This window comes from Sus scrofa, chromosome 13 (genome assembly GCF_000003025.6).
Source record: "Sus scrofa isolate TJ Tabasco breed Duroc chromosome 13, Sscrofa11.1, whole genome shotgun sequence".
Lineage (NCBI taxonomy): Eukaryota > Metazoa > Chordata > Mammalia > Artiodactyla > Suidae > Sus > Sus scrofa.
This window is the reverse complement of record NC_010455.5, coordinates 58,800,372-58,823,033: the sequence shown is the minus strand read 5'-3', so window position 1 is coordinate 58,823,033 and position 22,662 is coordinate 58,800,372. Positions and strand designations below refer to the sequence as shown.

Sequence of the window (22,662 nt, the reverse complement as noted above, 5' to 3'; positions counted from 1 at the left end):
ACATCTTAATTTAGAGACAATAAATAAACACGTAACACCTGAGGTGGTGAAAAATGAGAAAGAACAGAGAAAGTATAGAAATGATGATACAGAAAGGCCCTTCTTAAGAGAAAACATCTGAACAGAAATCTAAGGAAGAGACCCAGCCATGCAGATATCTGGAGAAAAGGAATTCAAGAAGAGGGGCCAAGCGTATAAGCCCTGAAGAACTTGACGAGACTACTCAGTATTAATGTTTGTGAACATTCCTTGAAGGCTTTAATAAGGCACTGTTATCATTATATCTTCAAAGGACCACACTTTCTGCCACTTCAATGACTAAACATAAATGCTATTTGTTCCCCAAAACATAATTCACCATGGAGGACACTGTAAAACCCAGAAGAGCTATTTTCACTCAACTAATACATATAAAACAACTCATTAGCATTTGTTCGATAGCTCAGTTTTAGAGCCATTTTATCACAGACAATACAGTCCTTAGCAATTTCTTATTCAATCAAAAAGATACCTAATATGACAAGAAATGCCCAATCCAGACTACAACATCAGCCAAAGAAAAAAAGAACAATTTTCCTGAAAAAATGATTTCAAAACTATCATCATCCGTCATCATCGTCATCATCAATCACAAGAGGCAGCTGCTTTAGCGGCATTATTTTAAGTCCATATTTAACTAGATGATAGCATAACCTTCTTAGGAAAGCAGAATAATCTCTCCTTACAACCCCAACCAAGTAACAGAAAAGTAGATTTGCTCTAATGTAGAAACTGGCTTTCATAAACATGCAATGGCATTTGATGATTTAATAGATACTTAGATTTTTCTTTTGAACAGCCAACATTCTATCAGGGCTGGTGAGAAGTGTATAACTCAAGGATTATTGCAGTCACTACATCAGCAAGAACTCATCAACAGAACTGACTGCATATGATGGCTGGATAGAAAGCCATCTCTGCAAATATACCTCCTAGAGCAAGAGACACTTGCCTAAATATACAGGAGAACACAATGTATTATGTGCATCAAATGATAGGCAAATCTTTCCCCCCATTCTATGCTTGTAATACCTGATTCCTCCACTCACTGTTCACATCCATGTCCCAAAACTCGTCATATCTCTTTGTATATATTTGTACTAATCGCTCAGGCTACAGAGACCATCACCAACATCTCTACATATTCATATCCCAATCATCAACACTGAGCAAGATTCAACACCAGCCCCTTCCATAAAATTTCTCTTGGAACCCCAAAGAGAAGCATTTTTTTCCTTCTCCATATTTCACATCAGACTTCATCTCTACCTCTTTTAGGAACTCATATTCTATTCTACCTGGTAGTCGATTCATTTATTTGCATCTATCATCCTGTTTTTCCTGTTGATGAAAAAAATTACCTATGGGCAACTATAATAGTCTTTTCCTATTACAGTGTTACAGAGCTACATGGTAAATTAACAAATTCTACATAACCCAATTATGCTGCACCTTCAAACAAATATTCTCAGTTAAAAATGTGCCTTCCATCATTTCCATCATAGCTAAGGGCCAGAATCAAAGTATCTTTGAAAGCTACTTAAAGCAAATGTCACAAATAGCAGTTCTATTATGCAAAAGAAATTTCAAAAATATAATGGCAAAAAAAAAATTCCCCATTAAAAGTTTTCTTTCAGAATAAGAGGCATTAGAATTTTTTTTCATTATGATTCCCACAACAGCTAGCACGCAGCCCCGATGACAATTTGTTGAATGAATAAGCAAATGATTGTGTGATTATATGCACATTACTGTATCTCAGCCAAAGAACAAATTCGGGGAGGTAAGATGGATGCAAGAGGAGCATGTGCAAGAGAAACAGGGGGTCCAAGCTGAATTATAGGAAAATTTGAAAGAAAATAGATCAGCACTGTTGGTAAACACCATCTTAATAGAGAGTATAAGGTTAAGAATCGTGTCTGCACCTGAGGAAAATAATGAGGATTATGGACATTCTGAAAAATTAGCACACAGAAAGGGGTTCATCTAGAAAAAGTGACAGTATGAGTGTGAGAGTATATGGGAGACAAAGAGTGTACACACACACACGTACCTAACTGCATGCTTGTTGCTAGTGAAGTAGGAGGAAGGAGTGGGAGAAAAAGGGTGTTTCTCAAAAAGCAACTCTATTTACTACTGAAATATATGCATTGATTCACAAAAAAAAAGAGAAAGAAATGAAAACTTCAGCACAGCTAGACACTTTATGATTAATGAGAGGACACCTAGTTAAAGGTGGCTGGAAGGTATTATCATTATTCATGACACTCAGGACCAATGAGGCTCAATTAATAAAATGAAATATTAACTTTAGAATTTTTCACCAGTCATTTCTCTAAGGAAACAAAATGTGAGCACTCATGTTTATTGTTTCAAATTAAAATGGTACAAGTTGGAGTTCCCGTCGTGGCACAGTGGTTGGAGAATCCCACTGGGAACCATGAGGTTGCAGGTTTGGTCCCTTCCCTTGCTCAGTGGGTTAACGATCCGGAGTTGCTGTGAGCTGTGGTATAGGTTGCAGACGCGGCTCGGATCCCTTGCTGCTGTGGCTCTGGCGTAGGCTGGCAGCTACAGCTCCGATTCGACCCCTAGCCTGGGAACCTCCATATGCCACGGGAGCAGCCCAAGAAATGGCAAAAAGACAAAAAAAAAAAAAAAAAGGTACAAGTTTTAAAAACATGTACAGGGTAAATCACTAAAACTCAGGGTTCACAGCGATTTTCTTTTGCCTACCTCAGAGTCTGAGCTTCTGAAGAAGAGGTACAAGAGTTTCAAGGCAATCTGACTTTTTAAGAAATTAATTACAGCAAGAGAATCATATGCAGAGTTAATCTACACACTGTCACTGTCTTTTTCTGAAAATATGAGAACAGCTGGGACCCTTATCAATTGTGATATTCCCTAACCTGCCTATCTTATTCATCTTCATAGAGCCAGAAAGTACCTGCCACAGAGTAGCTACTCAGAAAGTGTTTAAGTTGTGTTGACTATCTAATCAATGTATCTATTTTCCCCTAACATTCATATTATCAAAATGGCAACAGAAAACCACAAATAGTTTGCTACAATTGGTTTATCTTCTTTAGATCAACAACTCCAAAATACATTCCATAGAATACTGGTTAGAGGCAAATAAAGGCAGTGGGTTCTATCCTCAAAATAAGTTAACACTTGTCCTTGAAAGGTAAATAGATTACTTTTAATTTTTAAATTATAGTTGATTTACAATGTTCTGTCAATTTCTGCTATACAGCAAAGTGTCTCAGTCATACATATATATACATTCTTTTTCTCACATTATCCTCCATCATGTTCCATCACAAGTGATTAGATATAGACCCCTGCACAATACAGCAGGATCTCATTGCTTATCCACTCTAAATGCAATAGTTTGCATCTACTAACCCTGAACTCCCAGTCGATCCCATTCCCTCCCCTTTGGCAATCACAAGTCTGTTCTCCATGTCCATGAGTTTGTTTTTTTTTCTCTAGATAGGTTCATTTGTGCCATATATTAGATTCCGGATATAAATGATATCACATGATATTTGTCTTTCTCTTTCCAAATTACTTCACTTAGTATTAGTGTCTCTAGGGCCATCCATGTGGCTGCAGATGGCATTATTTTGTTCTTCTTTATGGCTGAGTAGTATTCCATTGTATATATGTACCAAACATTCTTAATTCATTTATCTGTCATTGGACGTTTAGGTTTTTTCCATGTCTTGGCTATCGAAAACAGTATTGCAATGAATACAAGGGTGCATGTATCTTTTTCAATGAAAGTTTTGTCCAAATATATGCCCAGGAGTGGGACTACTGGATCATATGGTAGTTCTATATTTAGTTTTCTGATGTACCTCCATACTGTTTTCCATAGTGTTGTCCCAATTTACATTCCACCAACAGTGTAGGAGGATTCACTCTTCTCCATAACCTCTTCAGCATTTGTTATTTGTGGACTTATTAATGATGGCCATTCTGGTGTGTGTGAGGTGGTATGTCACTACAGTTTTGATTTGCATTTCAACAATAACTAGTGATGTTGAGCATTTTTTCATGTGCCTATTGGCCATCTGTATGTCTTTGTTGGAGAAATGTCTGTTCAGGTCTTCTGCCCATTTTTCAGTGGGATTGTTTGTTATTTTGCTCTTGAGTTGTATGAGTTGTCTGTATATTTTGGAGATTAAGCCCTTGTCTGTTGCATCATTTGCAACTATTTTATCCCATTCTAATAGCTTGTCTTTTGGTTTTGTTTTTTATGATTTCCTTTGCTGTGCAAATCTTCTAAGTTTGATTAGGTCCCACTGGTTTATTTTGAAACAGTAATAGATTTTCAGCTTTAGAACTTCTTAGTTTATTTAATATATACAACATATATTTTTTGCATATTATGGTAGATAGATAAACTGTATATAAGACATCTCCATGTATTTGACTCTATAATACTTTTTAATTAAAATATTGTACTAGGGTGACCAAATCTTTTCATACATTGAACATAAAATATCATTAATTACAACATGTTCAGCTTTGTTTCAAATATTTTCCTATAGGCAACCAGCATATATTAGTCTTTTTGATTGCATAGTCTTTTTGAACATAGATCATAAGCAATGTCTCTAACAGGATTACTTATCAAATGAGAATCTTAACAATGTACTTTCCATACATAAATTTCCAAAGCTTAAAGAATAACTCATCTACAAATTTTGGAATGTATTTTGACCTTACTTGTGAGAAAGGCATTACCTTTTACTTGTCACACTGAACTAAGCTGTGTGTCTCATCCATCCCATTTTGTTCATTTATTCATCTAGTCATCAAGCATTAAACCCTAAATACATCCCATGCATAGGTTTGAAAGCTGGCCAAAAAAGATGAATGTAGAAGTTCCCATTGCGGCTCAGCGGTAACAAACCTGACTAGTATCCATGAGGGTGCAGGTTCAATCCCTGGCCCCACTCAGTGGGTTAAGGATCTGGCATTGCTCTAAGCTGTTGTGTAGGTCACAGATGAGGTTTGGATCTGGCATTGCTGTGGCTGTGGCACAGGCCAACAGCTGCAGCTTCAATTTGACCCCTAGCCTGGGAACTTGCATATGCTGCAGGTGTGGCCCTTAAAAAAAGAGAGAGAGATGAATATAAAGCTTCCTGCTCTAACAGAACCCTTGTCTCATTTGGAAAAATATAATAGTAATAACTTAAAGTTGAGGTTGCTGACATAAAAAAGAGGTGCACACACAAAGTAAGGCCAACTCTGCCTTAGAGTCAGACAAAGCTTCAAAGAGGTGGACCTTCACAGAGGTAGGTCTTAAAAGACTGAATTCACCAAGTTTTAGAGGACAGTAGATTGAGGAGTATAACCCACCAAAGAGAGTAACCACATTTGTTGAGGTGTGCAAGTAAAGAAAGACAGGAGCTTGGAAGGTTCAAATAGTGAAGCAAACTAGACCATGACCAGCTTGCATAGACTCTGGTTTGCCAAACTAAGCAATTTGGCTGAAAATTTATTAAGAGGAAATGGTGCAGATTGGAGGGCTCCTAAATTTTCTAGCTTTTTTTCTCCAAATTACTACCACATTTTGGAATGCCCATGTGAATGGACACAGACTGAAATTCTGCATGTGTTTTGTGTTTATAGGAAAAGTTCATTAACTCCTCTGCTGCTGGTCCCTTGTAAGATTATGATGACCTGTACAAGTCAGTAAGCACTTCTGTGATATACTGTGTAATTAGTCTCTCACAATGCTTACTACAGAAGAAAGTGTAATATGGCCAAGTCCCTCTTTACCCATGCCTAGCATCTATATTAAAGGACAATAGGATCCAATCTACTATTCAAAGCATAATTTTCTTACCACTGCAAACTTCACCCATGCATGGTTATGTATTTTGAATTTGTAATCTGCCTGGAACTTGGCAAAGAATATCAGTAAGAATCCTCCCCTAAGGTCAACTTTTCCATGGCTTCTTCCCAATTAAGCCTTATCTTGAATCCTTCCACCCATCTAAAATATTAGGTATATACTTTAAAGATTTCCTTTTTATGACCCCCACCTTTTAAGCCTGGGTTCTGCCTCCCTTTTCAGAACATCAGCATCCCAAAACCGAAAAAGAGGAAACTTTATTCCAAGGAGAAGAAAAACTCTATATTGCTTATCTTTCTGTCTTCAGGTCCAAGAACAATGATTAATCCACCCTAAACAGGGACCGGCTATTACAGAGATGCATGGATGGGTGAATGAATGCGCAGATGAGGGAAGAAAGACACAGGAAGGGATAAAGGGAAAAGCAGAAAGAAAAGATAGGAAGTAAGAGAAGAAAGGAAAGAGGAATGGGCAGTGGAGTTGAAAGAAGAGTTGAGTTTATCTTAGTAATTTTACCTCTATTAGTCATGATGCTGAATTCAATAACAAAGACCCAGCTGAAACTAGTCCAAATAAAAAGGGTAAATTATTGGTTTCTGTAGCTTCCAAATACCCAGGGATAGAGCTGAAGGGATTGGAGAAAGAGTTGCAGGAAACAAGATCTGAAGAGAGAGAAGTGGGGACCCCACCCTTTCTGGACTCTTTCACAGCTGCCTGTCCATCGTCTTATCTGGGGACCTTAGCTGAGTTCAATCTCATGGACGGTGACCCACCTTCCTGTATAGGGAGCACCTCATCCTCAACATTCACACTCTGCTGGACCTTTGTAGGCTGCAGGCCTACTCCTGGTCTAACCCCTTTGTCCAGAGGAATACGGAACTGTCAGATGCGGAAATTTTGGACAGTTACCCATGAATTTTGATCAGACTAGCTACCGTATCTGTTATAAAAGATAAAGTGATAAGTGCCTAGCTGTAAATGTTGACATTGCATTTTGGGTTACAAGTGTCCCTTTATTTTTGAATTACGCAGAGACCATAGATGTTAAATACTACGCTAACATATAATAAAAGAATAGTAAGATTTTGGAATCAATATTGAAAAAATATTACAAAATTCATCACAACTTTGAGCATATTTGAATAACACATATAATTTCTGTCCCACCAATCTTGTGGTATAACATGAGAATCAATTAAAATGAATTACATGAATGCATGCAGTAAATTCTATGAAACTACAGTGGCCATTAGAGTTGGCATTTTTGCTGTTTTTAATACTAAATTTATAAAAAAGCAGAGCAAGAATGGCCAAAGAAAACACCTATTGCCTTACGATTTCTATCAAATATTTCCTTCTGATCTTTGATACAATAAATATTATTCATTTAAATCCATTTTAACTGTGTTTTCCTAGCACCAATATAGATTTTTCATGGTCTCTTGCCTAACACCTAAGACCAGGCATGCAGATGCAGTTTTTTTGACCTAGTATTTCTTAACACTTAGGACCTGTATTTGAAGTGAAATAAATGATGGTGTGAGATGATTTATACAGTGAGGCAGAAAACAAGAGGGTAAGTGAGATCCTCTGAAAAGGAAAAAGCAACAATAAGTGGTCCACTAACTCCAAATGTACCACTTGGGAAAAATCAAGCCTGAACCTCTACTACCTCATCTGGTATAGTTTTAATTTTAGAAAATAATTCAGTAAAACCTATGTGTGTAGCTTAGAAAAGCATGGTTTATGCTAAAGCAGGGAAGAGAGAAGACAAGGAGAAAAGTTACACAATCAGACTAGGGGATGGACACAGAGAATATGTTGGTCACAGGGCAGGATGCATTAGATGAGCTACAGAAGAAGAGCAAATTGACAACAATGACCTTTGAGCAGGAAGTTCTGACTAGAGGGTCTCTGGGTGGCCTCCTGGAAGAGGCGGAAGTTCCACTAGACATTGAAGCTTTGACAGGTAAGGACTGGAAGGAAGGGGTTCCTCTGACAAAGGAAACTGAATAAAAGGCAGAGAGGCAGGATCAAACATTGGGTGAAATAACAGGTGACAACAGTATCAAGAATATCAGGAACATGAAGTGATAGAAAAAATGACAAGTAAACATGGTAAGATGCTCAGTGTTGGCATTATAACCATCTACCCAATAGTATACTTAGCAATAAGAGTTAAGTAACAGAAAAGGAATTAATTCATTAGAATATGTATAATATTTACAACTTTTCTAATTAGTATTATATTGGCCTCTGAAAATAACTACATCTAGATACTCTATTTATGTGTTCATACAATTTCAGTAACAAAAAACCCCATTATTTTAAGTGTTTATTTTAAATATTTCCCTTAAAATTTTCTCATACTGATTTGTATTCCTCTGAAAGGAAATAGCACATTTATATATTGCCTTTGTCAAGACTATGCTGAAAAACACCCTTTGCCATAAAAAGATTTTTTTTTCTAATGGCATATAATCAAGCATGCACTTCATTAGTCATTAAAACTTACTGCAAATATTAAACAGCTATGTAGCAATTGCAAAGAAAACAAAGAAATTGATTTCAAACGCTAATGCCTATGATTTGTCTCATAAAGCACAGGAAAAAAAAAATCCTGCAGAAAGAAAGATACGCAATGAATATTTTATTTCCATTTGATTTACAAAGGTTTAAAATATAGTTTTTAATATCTGGCACTCATGATGATAACCAAGTTTTCTTAAATGAAGTTAGTGTTTTAATAAGCTTTGCTGCTTGTCATTACCATTTTCACAGATGAGTTACATTTTTTTCTAAACAATGAATAACTAACATGTAGGCTGATTCATATAAAACTGATACCATCTCACCATTTCTCACTTACAAAAATGGTAATTTTTTAGATCTAACCTAAAAGACAAAAATCATAGAATCATAGAATCTTAAGAGTTAGAAAAATGATCTGACAGATCTAGTGGATTATTTGGCCTGGTTCATAAAAATCCCTTTTTATAAAACAGCAGTTGTTTAATAATCACTGTTGGAGTGTTTGAAATAAGGTTAAAATAATATATGTATGAATAGGAACAAAAAGAAGCACTCAATGCAGAATTAGCCCAGTTCTCAAAGAGATCTTTTTCCACAAAACTCATTTCACATGTTTTTTTAAACAAAGGAAAAAAAATCTCAAGCAAATACCTAACATCACAGTATAAAAGGTGCCTGAACATTATTGTGAGTTGCTTACATGACTAGACAAAGAATATAAGGGCTCATTATTTAGACTAAAAATAAATGGATTTATTTATCTAATTTCAAACAAAAGGAACTAAAATCAGCATTCCTAGATAACATTCTTTTATCTAAGTAGCTTGGAAGAATCAAGTGAATTATTCAAACCTAGAAAAGGAAACCACTAAGAAAATAGATATTTTAATGCTCTTCAGCTTGCAACCTACCAGGAAAAGAGGAATCAGATAAAAGATAACCTTGAGCTTACAAGATTATATGGGATTCTTTCAAAATCAGAGATTTCTCAGAATAAGTCCATCCTGAGTCTCCAAGACATGTAGGACAAGAGGGCAAAGAGGGAAGACTACCTTCCTAGAACCACCCCAACCTCAGAATTCAGTAAGTCAACAAGAATATTGCTGATCAGATGAAGAATCCATTGACCCTTCCTACTCTCTTCTCCCAATAAATTGACTGAACTTACTCTGTCACCCCTTACTTCAGAACAGTTTTAACAACATGAAACTACTCATTTCTAAACTTTAGCTTTTTTTTTTTTTTTTTTGAAATAAGAAATGAAAAGTATTTTAGGAAAGAAGGAACCCCAGAAATCATGATTTGGCCCACTAACCATACACATGAGGAAAGTGAGCCTTGGGGAAAATGAATCCCTCAAGACCCCATAACTCAAGAAGCCCGGGCTGACTACTTACTGTGGTGGCTGGACAGTGTAGGACACCATCCCACTTTGCTGTAATTTGGTCCTTTTTGCCATGGGATTGGGTGGCATGTGTGTCTGTGGATGTATCTGTGGGTAGCTTAGGCATTAATACACTTAACGCTCAATTTTGTACTGATTAATTAATCACTCCTAAAGGATCAGTAATCCTTTTTAAGTCTAAAGATCTTTCCCATAAATTAAACTCTGTAATGCCACAGGATTATCTGCAATTGGGTAACCAAATACAAATCACATTATTATCACAGAATTACCAAGGTACACATTGCTAAAACAAATGAACTGATAATTCTACAGTATATGATGTATGCACTACACCAAAAGGAATAAAGACAGAAAACTTGTACAAAATATAAAGACATTAGGTTGAGAAACCAAAAAGATGATTTTTAAGGTTTTTCTATTACAAACAGAACCATCTGATCATTACACATGACAGCATACAAAAAACAATGTTTATAAGGTTGTGTTCCAAAATCCACATGTTAATAATATTAGACTTTGGCATAGAAAAATATCAAATTTTCACAAAAAGCAAAGGTTTACAACCAAACAAATATGTGAAGGAAAATAAATAAATAATATTCATAATATATGAATGTTATATTCATAATAAATTAAATTACATATTATATTTTTGACACTCAGATAATAAATTTTGGATAGTTAACCTTCCTACTTTGAAAAGTATACTATATTAAAATGCATTGAAAATGAAATTTAATGATAAAGTATTATTTGCAAATGAATTCTGAGGACCACACATTACATTTAAAATCACCTATCTTGTGATTTAATATAAAATTTATTGCTATTGTTTTCTGTATATTTTATTTACCTACATTATAAACTAATTCCATAGTACATAAGGAAAAGGAGTCCCAATTAATAAGATCAAAACTTTTATAAAACTCTTCAAAGATAAAATATATTTATGTATTTTATTACATGTATGTTTTTAATAAAATGGTACATACCCCCAACGAAGTTATGCATCCCAAGGTCAATTGCACATCACCTAAATAAAGAAATAGGTTTTAGAATAAAGCATAAAGTTAGACTTTTTTCTTACAAGTTGCATTCTAGTAGTATCACTGGTTTGAGAAAAAAGTCTCAATGGCAACTCACATTAGAAAAGGTTTTTCTCAAGAGCAGATAAAGATGGCAGAGGAGTAAAAGGTTGCATTCACCTTCCCCACAAACACGTCAAAAAAACACGTCTACATGGAAAACGACTCAGACAGAACATCTCCTGAATGCTGGCAGAAGAACTTAAACTTAAACCTCCAAAAAGGACAAGAAACCTGTGACATAACTGGGTAGAACAAAAGAAAAAGAGAGAGAGAGAGAAAAGGACTTAGGATGGGACTAGCATTCCCGAGAGGGAGCTGTGAAGGAGAAAAGGAACCCACACCCTGGGAAGCCACCTAACTGATGGGGAGATCAGCTGAGATGGAGGGACCTCAAAGTTGCCGAGAAAAGCACAGCAAGTGGACTGAAGACAAAGTAGAGCGAGAGCCACAGAGATCATCTGAACCACCGGCCTGACACCACAGCCTGAGATGCTCGGGCAGAGGCTGGGTGCTGAGACTTAGGCTCCAGAGGTCAGTCCCTGGATACGACTAGGGTTCGCTGTGTGGGGACAGCCTAAGGGGCTAAGGAGAAGTATGCCAGGGGCAGGGGAGTGTGTGCCATGAGTGGGGGAGTGGAACACCATGGCAGAGGGAACCCAGAGAAGGTCTGGACCCACAGGAGAAGCAAGGCTCCATTGTTGGGGAGGGTGAGAGGAGGAGGGGCAGACCACCATAGGAATTTCCCTGCACACCGGCTCTCAGGTTCTCAGAGGGTAAGGAACCTCTGTTGCAGGCTACGGGTGGCAAGAAGCCACCTGCTCTGGCTATGGGAGACTGGCGCTTCTTGTGCAGGCTACAGGTGGCCAAGAAACTCTTGTGTGGGCTAAGGGGCTAAGTGCAGGGATAAGTGCAACATGATGCCTCTTGCATGGTCCACAGGCAGCAGGGATGAACAGTGGCAGTCATCTTGGAGCCAGAGGAAGGCATGGACTGCCACCAATGGGGGCCTGTGAGTGGGCTCCACCTGAGGACTCAGTCATATCCAGGGTCAGCAAAGAAAAGGGAGGAGGGGGGACTGCAACCAAGCACCACACATTGTTGCTCTCACCCTCCTAGGAAAAAAATCCACCCTGCAGCTGCCACTTCCAAACGTTTTGGGCAGTACCCAGATGCTTGATCACTGTCCTTTCCCAAGACCCTACAAATAGGAGTAACAGGTGCAAAACTTCCTGTGTGGGCTAGGTGAGATGGGGTGCTTCTTGCGTGGTCTGCAGGTGGTGAGGGTGAACCACCACAGTTAACCTATGACTCCAGAGGTGGGCGTGGCATGCCAACACTAGGGGTCTGTGAGCAGGTACCAGTTGAGGCCCAGTCACCTCAAGGTTACCATAGAGGAGGGCACTGTGACCAAACACCACCTGTTGTTGCTTTTGCACCCCTGGGAGCACAACGGCCCCGGTGCTGCCACTGCCGAATGCTCCAGGCAGTACCCACACACCTGATCTCTGTCAATTTTCAGAATCCTGCAACTAGGAGCAGCCTGTGCAGCACTTCCTGTGTGGACTTAGTGAGACAGGGTGGCTTCATGAATGGTCTGCAGGTGGCGGGGACAAACCACCACAGTTATCACTGACTGCAGAGGTGGACGTGGTCCACTACCACTAGCGGTCCCTGAAAAGGTAACACTTGTGGCTCCAATCACCTCAGAGGAGGGCACTGCAATCAAACACTACCTGCTGTGGCTCTCACTCCCTTTGAAGCTCACACACCCTGAAGCTGCCACTGCCAAATGCTCTGGGCACCTTGTCAATCTGCTTAGGCTTGTAACCACTTCCCAGGGGCCTGCAACTAGGAGTAGCCTGCGCCACCTTCTTGGAGGTCTCTGCTACTGTTAAGAGCCCAGCAAACAGGAACAGAGTACTAGCCCTAACCATTGCCTCCTTCTCCCTAGAAATACACTCAGCACCCTGGGGATAATAGCCTGCTCACACCAAAGAAACAGATATCAAATATTTAAACTCCCATGCCAAAAATAAATAGTTACCCTTCAGGAAATACAAAGGGGTATTCTTGAATAGAAGTGGCCCTCCAAGACTATAGTTTGGCTTCCCTAAACTCACAGAAAAAGAAAAGCACAAGCAAGATGAAGAACTTAGGAACCATTCCCAGTTAAATGAACAGCAGAATTCACCTAAAGCAACAAAGAATGAAACATACCTTTGCAGTCTGACATTCCCTTATACTTAACAGTTTGCTTTTCTCTTGCTACTTTTAGAATTCTCCATCTTTAATTGACAGAGTTCAAAAGGGAAATAGTGAAAATACTGAAGGAATTAAGGCTGAATATCAAGGAATTAAGAGTAGACATGAACAGTAATGCAGATTCCTTTATAAAGGAACTAGAAAATATAAGGAGGAACATAGAAAAATTAGAAAACTCATTTGCACAGATGCAAATTGAGCTAATGGCACTAAATAGCAGTATGAATAATGCAGAGGAATGAAATAGTGACTTACTTGGATGATAGAATAATGGAAATCATCCAATCATCCAATCAGCAGAAAGAAAACCAAATGAAAAAACATAAAAAGCAATATAAGAGATCTATGGGATAATATAAAGCAGGCAAATCTACGCATAATAGGAATTCCAGAAGGAGAAGAAAAAGAAGAGAGGATTGAAAAAACATTTGAAGAAATTATGGCTGAAAACTTTCCAAATCTAAAAGAAACTGATATCAAGATACAGGAAGCACAGAGGGTCCCAAACAAGTTGAACCCAAATATATTACAATAAAAATGGCAAAAGATAGAGAGAGAATTCTAACGGCAGCAAGAGAGAAGCAAAGCATTAAGTATAAGGGAATCCCCATAAGCCTATCAGCTGATTTCTCTACAGAATCACTACAGGCTGGAAGGGAGTGGCAAGATATATTTAAAGTGCTGAATGGAAAAAAAATTGAGCCTAGAATACTGTATCCAGCAAGAATATCATTTAAAATAGAAGAGAAAAAAGAATTTCTCCAAAAAACCAAACCTAAAAGAGGACAACAATATTAAACCCATTCTAAAAGAAATATTGAAAGGTCTTCTCTAAATTAAAAAAAAAAAGTAAGAAGAAATAGGAAGGAGGAAACCACAACTGCAAAGAAATCACTTAAATAAGCCAGCATACAGATCTAAATATGAAGATATTTTTAAAAAAAGGCTTCATATCACAGAATGTGGGGAAGGAAAGTAAGAGAACATAGATTCCATTTTTTTATTTAACTATGTATTTCAGCCTATATGACAGTCAGGCTAAAGCAAGCATATACAGGAAGAGGTTAACATACTTAGAAAAACAGGCAACCACGTATCAAAAACAAATACTACATTCAGAAAAATTAAAAAGAAAACTACTCAAGCATAAAATAAATGGAAATCATCCAAACAAAAAAAGAAAGGAAGAAAAGAAAAACTGGAAAAAAAGTTTTAAAATGGCAATAAATACATATCTGTCAATAATTACCTTAAATGTTAATGGACTGAATTCTCCAATCAAAAGACACAGTGGAAGATTGGATAAAAAAAAAAGCTACAATCAGCTGTCTATAAGAGACTAATCTTAGGGCAAAGGACACATACAGATTGAAAGTGAGGGGATGGGAAAAGATATTTTATGCCAATGGACAAGACAGGAAAGCAGGAGTTGCAATATTCATATCAGATAAAATAGACTTTAAAATGAAGGCCATTAAGAAAGACAAAGAAGGACACTATTTAATGGTTAAAGGATCCATTCAAGAAGAGGATATTACCTTCATCAATATATATGCCCCTAATATAGAAGCACCAAGATATATACAACGAATACTAACAGACATAAAAGAAGAAAGTTATGGAAATACAATCATAGTAGGAGACTTTAACACCCCACTTACATCAATGGACAGATCCTCTGGACAGAAAATCAATAAGGCAACAGAGATCCTAAAGGACACAATAGAAAAGCTGGACTTAATAGACATTTTCAGGACATTACATACAAAAAACTATCAGAATATACATTCTTCTCAAGTGCACATGGAACATTCTCAAGGATGGATCACATACTGGGGCTCAAAGCTAACCTCAACAAATTTAAGAGTATGGAAATTATTTCAAGTAGCTTCTCTGACCACAACTGCATGAAACTAGAAATCAACCACAGGAACAGAAATGAGAAAAAACCAACTACATGGTGACAAACAACATGCTACTAAAAACCAAATGGGTTGGAGTTCCCGTGGTGGCACAGTGGTTAACGAATCCGACTAGGAACCATGAGGTTGCAGGTTCGATCCCTGGCCTTGCTCAATGAGTTAAGGATCTGGCCTTGCTGTGAGCTGTGTTGTGGGTAAAAGACGCGACTCGGATCCCATATTGCTGTGGCTCTGGCATAGGCCTGTGGCTACAGCTCCGATTAGACCCCTAGCCTGGGAACCTTCCATATGCTGCGGGAGTGGCTCAAGAAAAAGGCACAAAGACAAAAAATAAATAAATAATTAATTAATTAATTAAATAAAATGGGTCAATAAGGAACTCGAAAGGGAAATTAAAAAAAAAAACCTCAAGACATATGATAATGAAGACAGAACCCTCAAAATCTATGGGATGCCACAAAAGCAGTGCTTAGAGGGAAGTTCATAGCAATACAGCCCTTTCTCAAAAAAGAAGAGAAATCTCCCATGGACAACTTAACCCACCACCTAAATGAATTAGGAAAAGGAGAAAAAACAAAACATAAAGTCAGCAGAAGGAAGGAAATCATAAAGATCAGAGAGGAAATCAATAAAATAGAGATTAAAAAAACAATAGAATAAAATCAATAAAACCAAGAGCTGGTTCATTGCAAAGATAAACAAAATTGAAAAACCTCCAGAAAGTCCAGGATCAGATGGCTTCACAGGCGCATTCTACCAAACATAAAAAAAGGAAATTATCCCCATTCTCCTTAAACTTTTCCAAAAGATTAAAGAAGTAATACTCCCAAAGATATTCTAAGATGCCACCATCACCCTAATACCAAAACCAAAGACACCACCAAAAAAGAAAACTATAGGCCAATATCTCCGAAGAATACAGATGCAAAAATTCTCAACAAAATTTTAGCCAAACGAATCCAACAACATATAATAAAGATCATACACCATGACCAGGTGGGATTCATCCCTGGTTCACAGGGATGGTTCAACATATGCAAATCAATCAATGTCATACACCACAGTAACAAAAGAAAAGACAAAAAAAAAAAAAAGAAAAAACCCCACATGATCATCTGAATTGATGCAGAAATAGCATTTGACATAGTCCAACATCCATTCATGATAAAAACTCTTACAAAGTGGATATAGAGGGAACATTCCTTAACATAATCAAAGCCATTTATGACAAACCCACAGCAAATATAAAACTCAATGGAGAAAAGCTGAAAGCCTTCCCACTAAAATCTGGAAGAATACAAGGATGCCTAATCTCACCACTATATTGTTCAACATAGTATTGGAAGTCCTAGCAATAGCAATCAGACAAACAAAGGAAATAAAAGGTATCCAAATTGGAAGAGAAGAGGTAAAATTGTCACCCTATGCGGATGACAAGATACTATAAATAGAAAACCCTAAACAACTTGAACCCAAAAACTACTTGAACTGATCACCAAATTCAGCAAAGCAGCAGGATATAAGATTAACATTCAGAAGTCAGTCACATTTCTATATGCTAACAATGAAATATTAGAAACGGAATAAAAAATACAATACCGGAGTTTCCGTCGTGGCGCAGTGGTTAACGAATCCGACTAGGAACCATGAGGTTGCGGGTTCGGTCCCTGCCCTTGTTCAGTGGGTTAAACGATCCGGCGTTGCAGTGAGCTGTGGTGTAGGTTGCAGACGCGGCTCAGATCCTGCGGTGGCTACAACTCCGATTAGACCCCTAGCCTGGGAACCTCCATATGCCGTGAGAGCGGCCCAAGAAATAGCAAAAAAAGACAAAAAAAAAAAAAATACCTTTTAAAATTGTACCAAAAAAAAAAAAATATTACAGACATGAGAATACACCTGACCAAGGAAGTAAAAGACTTATATGCTGAGAACTATAAAACATTAATCAAGGAAATTAAACTGGATAAAAAGAAAGGTAAAGATAATACATGTTCCTGGGTTGCAAAAATTGATATTGTAGAAATGGCCATACTACCCAAAGCAATCTACAGAGTCAATGCAATCCCTATCAAAATATCCATGACATTTTTCACAGAACTACAAGAAACAATCCAAAAATTTATATGATGGAATCACAAAAGACCCAGCGATTGCCAAAGCGATTCTGAGGAAGAAAAACCAAGCAGGAGGCATCACTCTTCCAGATTTCAAGCAATATTAAAAAGACACAGTCATCACACAGTGTGGTTCTGGTACCAAAACAGACAGACAGACCAATGGAACAGAAGAGAGAACCCAGAAATAAACCCAGACACCTATGGTCAATTAATCTTCAACAAAGGAGGCAAGAACATAAAATGGCAAAAAGACAGTTTATTCAGCAAGCATTGCTGGGAAACCTGGACAGCTGCATGCAAATCAATGAAACTAGAACACACCCTCACGCCATGTATCAAAATAAACTCAAATGGCTGAAAGACTTAAATATACGACAGGACACCATCAAACTCCTGGAAGAGATCATAGACAAAACATTTTTTGACATCAACCTTACAAATATTTTCTCAGGTCAGTCTCCCAAAGCAACAGAAATAAAAGCAAAAATATACCAATGGGACCTAATCAAACTGACAAGCATTTGCACATCAAAGGAAACCATAAAAAAAAAAAAAAACCCAAATAGACAACTTACAGAATGGGAGAAAATGGTTTCAAATTATGCAACTGTCAAGGGTTTAATCTCTAAATTATACAAACAACATATACAACTCAACAGCAAAAAAGCCAACAACTCCATCGAAAAATGGGCAAAAGACCTGAATAGACATTTCTCCAAAGAAGATACACAGGTGGCCAACAAGCACATGAAAAAATGCTCAACATACCTGATTATTTGACAAAGGCAAATCAAAACTACTAGGAGGTATCACCTCATACCCGTCAGAATAGCCATCCTTAATAAGTCCAGAAGTAACAAATGCTGGAGAGGGTGTGGAGAACAGGGAACCCTCCTGCACTGTTGGTGGGAATGTACAACCACTATGGAAAACAGATGGAGGTACCTTATAAAACTATATATAGAACTACCATATGACCCAGCAATCCCACTCATAGGCATATATCTGGACAAAACTCTCCTTGAAAAAGACACATGGGGAGTTCCCATCATGGCTCAGTGGTTAATGAATCTGACTAGGAACCGTGAGTTTGAGGGTTCAATCCCTGGCCTCACTCAGTGGGTTAAGAATTTGGTGTTGCCGTGAGCTGTGGTGTAGGTCGCAGACATGGCTTGGATCCCATGTTGCTGTGGCTATGGTGTAGGCCAGTGGATACAGTTCTGATTAGACCCCTAGCCTGGGAACTTCCACATGCTGCGGGTACGGTCCTAGAAAAGACAGAGAGATCAAAAAAAAAAAAAAAAGAAAGAAAGAAAAAGGCACAGGCATCCGTATGTTCTCTGCAGCACTATTCACAATAGCCAAGACACGGAAACAACCTAAATGTCCATTGATATATGAATGGATTAAGAAGAAGTGGTATATATGCACAATGGAATACTACTTAGCCATAAAAAAGAGTAAAATAATGCCATTTTCAGCAACATGGATAGAACCAGAGGCTCTCATATTAAGTGGAGTAAATCAGAAAGAGAAAGACAAATACCATATGATATCACATATCTGGAATCTAATGTACGGCACAAATGAAACTTTCCACAGAACAGGAAATCATGGACATGGAAAACAGACCAGTGGCTGCCAAGGGGGAGGAGGTGGTAGTGGGATGGATTGGGAATTTGGGGTTAATAGATGCAAACTATTGCCTTTGGAATGGATAAGCAATGAGATTCTTCTGTATAGCACTGGGAACTATGTCTAGTCACTTATGATGGAGCATGTTAATGTGAGAAAAAAGAATGTATACATGCACGTGTAACTGGGTCACCCTGCTATAAAGTAGAAAATTCACAGAACACTGTAAACCAGCTACAATGTAAAAAATGAAATGAAAAAAAAGTAAAGGTTTTTCTCAATTACAGAGAACCAGATTTCAACAAGATATTGCTTAAGCTGTGTTATGAGCAACACTGATGAGCAAGAAAACTGTCACAGTGAATCTATAAAAAAGGCCAACAGACTGATCTATAACTAAATAAATGAGAAAATGATACCAATTCTGGAATATGTTTAAATCAGCAAAATTAAGTATTTGATTTTCATATGAAAGTCAAAACTCTATCTCATTTGAAATTAAGGGATATATTTCATAAGATCATAAAGAGCAACAATTAATATTTATTCCTTATAAAATATAGGAAAACAATTCCTTCATCATTTCTTTAAAAGGCACTGACAAATTTTCAGGCCAGAATACATTTTTATTTTTATTTTGTCTTTTTAGGGCTGTGCCTATGGCATATGGAGGTTCCCAGGCTGGGGGTCCAATTGGAGCTGTTGCCACCAGCCTATGCCAGAGCCACAGCAACACCAGATCCGAGCTGCATTTGTGACCTACACCACAGCTCAAGGCAATGCCGGATCCTTAACCCACTGAGCAAGGCCAGGGATCATACCCGCAACCTCATGGTTCCTACTTGGATTCGTTTCCACTGCACCATCGGGAACTCCAGAATACATTTTTAAAAGTTGAAATTTAACTTAGAAAAGCAAGACAAACTGTGCAATGAATATAAAATGTTAAATAGTATTAGAGCTATCCAAGATTTACAAATCCTCACTTTTTTTAATCCTCAAAAATTATACACTAAACCTTTCTAAATTTAAACTCTAGGTGATGTTGATGACAGTTTGGACTTAACGTACGTATATATTTACATTTCTTGGAGTTCTATATTTTATCTACATACTTTCTCTTATGAGTCTGGTCTACAGTTCATGCAGCCAACTGACTAACTGACATCTCAATTTGAATACTCTAAAGGCATGTCAAACTCAACTTGTTTTAATACAAACACTCCTCTACCAGTTGTCTCTTCCCTAAATGGTCCATTTCCAGCGTTGACAGTGACTGGTACCAATGTAATTCATCTAATTTCACAAGCCACAAAGACAGGAGTCACACATACTTTTCCCTTTGCTTCTTTCTCATCTCTTATTGGTAGCCAATCCACCACCAAGTCTAGACCATTTTACTTCACCCACCTCTCTCCATCTCTAGCACCAGTTCTCCCAACCTACTATTACCTCTCAACTGCAGCAGCAGTGAGTATGTTCTCACTGAGTCCTCTCCTCATCCCCCCCCACCAATGGCATCCATATCTATTAGTCAATATGATCACCTCTCCCTACTCAAATCCTTTTCAGATGCTTCAGTATCTTCCCACGAGTCATAAAAATAAATCCAAATATTTAATAAGACTACAAATCTTTGTTTCATCTAACTTTTGCCAAATATTCCGTGTCTCCGCTTTCACCACCCTCTACCTTGTTCTCTGCATGCCAGATATATTAGTGTTTTTAATTCTTGAAGTGAACCATATTCTTTCCCATGGTATTTTTTAATGAGGATTATTTCATCTAATTTTTACATCAATCCAAGGTAGTTTCAACTTTCACAACTTTTTTAATGATTTATTTTTATTAGAGTATAGCTGATTTACAGTTTTCTGTCAATTTCTGCTATAGAGCATAGTGACCCAATCATATATATACATACACATAAACATTTGTCTATACACCTATACACATTCTTTTTCTCATACTATATTTCATCATCTTCTATCCCAAGATTGGATATAGCTTCCTGTGCTGTACAGTAGAATCTCACTGCTTATCCATACTAAATGTAATAGTTTGATCTACCAACCTCAAACTTCCCATCCATCACACTTCCTCCTCCCTCCTCCTTGGCAACCACCAGTCTGTTCTCTATGACCAAGATCTGCTGCTGTTTTGTAGATAGGTTCATTTGTGCCATATTTTAGATTCCACATATAAGTGATATCATATGGTATTTTTCTCTTTCTGACTTATTTCACTTAGTATGAGAATCTCTAGTTGCATTCATGTTGCTGCAAATGGCATTATTTTGTTCTTTTTTACGTCTGAGTAGTATTACACTGTATATATGTACCCACATCTTCTTATTCATCTCTTGATGGACATTTAGGTTGTTTCCATATCTTGGCCATTGTAAATAGTACGGCAATGATCATCTCAATAGCTGCAGAAAAAGCTTTTGATAAAATTCAACACCCATTTCTGACAAAAACTCTCCAGAAAGTAGGCATAGAGGGAACCAACCTCAACATAATAAGAGCTATATATGACAAACCCACAGCTAACATCATTCTCAATGGTGAAAACCTGAAAGCATTTCCACTAAGATCAGGAACAAGACAAGGATGTCCACTTTCTTCACTGTTATTCAAAATAGTTTTGAAAGTTCCAGCCATGCCAATCAGAGAAGAAAATGACCCCGAATTGTAAAGGAAGAAGTAAAACTATCACTGTTTCCAGATGACATGATACTATACCTAGAAAATTCAAAAGACACTACCGAAAAACTGTTAAGAGTTCATCAGTGAATTTGAAATAGTGGCTGGATACGAAATTAAATTTAAAAAAAAAAATCAATTGCGTTGTTACATACTAACAATGAAAGACCAGAAAGAGAACTTAGGGAAACAATCCCTTTTACCATCACATCAAAAAGAATAAAATACTTAGGAATAAACCCACCTAAAGATACAAAAGACCTGTACTCTGAAAACTAAAGATGTTGATGAAAGAAATCAAAGATGACAAAAACAGATGGAAATATATACCATGCTGTTGGATTGGAAGAATCAATATTGTCAAAATGAGCCCAAAGCAGGCCTCTCTCTTCTGGCACATTCTTTCCCTTAACCCATTTCTATCCATTCATTCTGTGGAGCCCCACTTAAATTTCACTTCCTAAAAGAAACTTCCTCTGACACCCTAGAACCCTAGGTCGGGTCCTCATAATCTACTATTACTCTCAGGACAGCATTTGTTTCTTCAAAGTATTTATCAAAGTCTTTGTGATTGTGGAATTCATGACTAGAACACCCACTGAACTCTAAATTAAATGAGGATGGATCCAAGTTGTATATCCCTGATGCCTAAGATAGAGCCTGACATCCAATATGAATGATTTAGGGAGTAAAATTAAATAAATGCATGAAATGATATGTGGGGGCTCATCGTTTTTATCTTCCATTCATACAAAGTGCGCTGATACAAAAGGAACATAAGCATGTTGTATTTCTAAGGAAAATAGTTAAGATTATTAGATTATTTCAGAGCCTCAAAACAAAAGTCATAGTGTACACATCAGTGACCTTTATAAAATGCTAATAATTTTCTAAGACTAAACAAAATTACTCTCCAGATGTGTTTTAATGAATGGAATATAGTAGGTATGAAATAAATATGTACAAAATAAAAGAAGCTACATTTTATAGACCTTTCTCATTTGCTACATGCTCCAAATACATGCTATCTTTTGAACAGGAGATAAAACATTTATTGAGTGCTTACTGGTATTATCTCCAGTTGA

At 37.3% G+C, this 22,662-nt stretch overlaps 1 protein-coding gene across 1 annotated transcript in view; it reads right to left on the bottom strand.

Annotated features, from left to right (window-relative positions):
- Positions 1-22,662, bottom strand: part of CNTN4 (contactin 4) — a 999,482-nt gene that overhangs the window by 819,101 nt on the left and 157,719 nt on the right. The window contains 1 exon segment of the mRNA XM_021070955.1: positions 10,841-10,881. The gene's annotated coding sequence lies outside the window, so the exon portion shown is untranslated.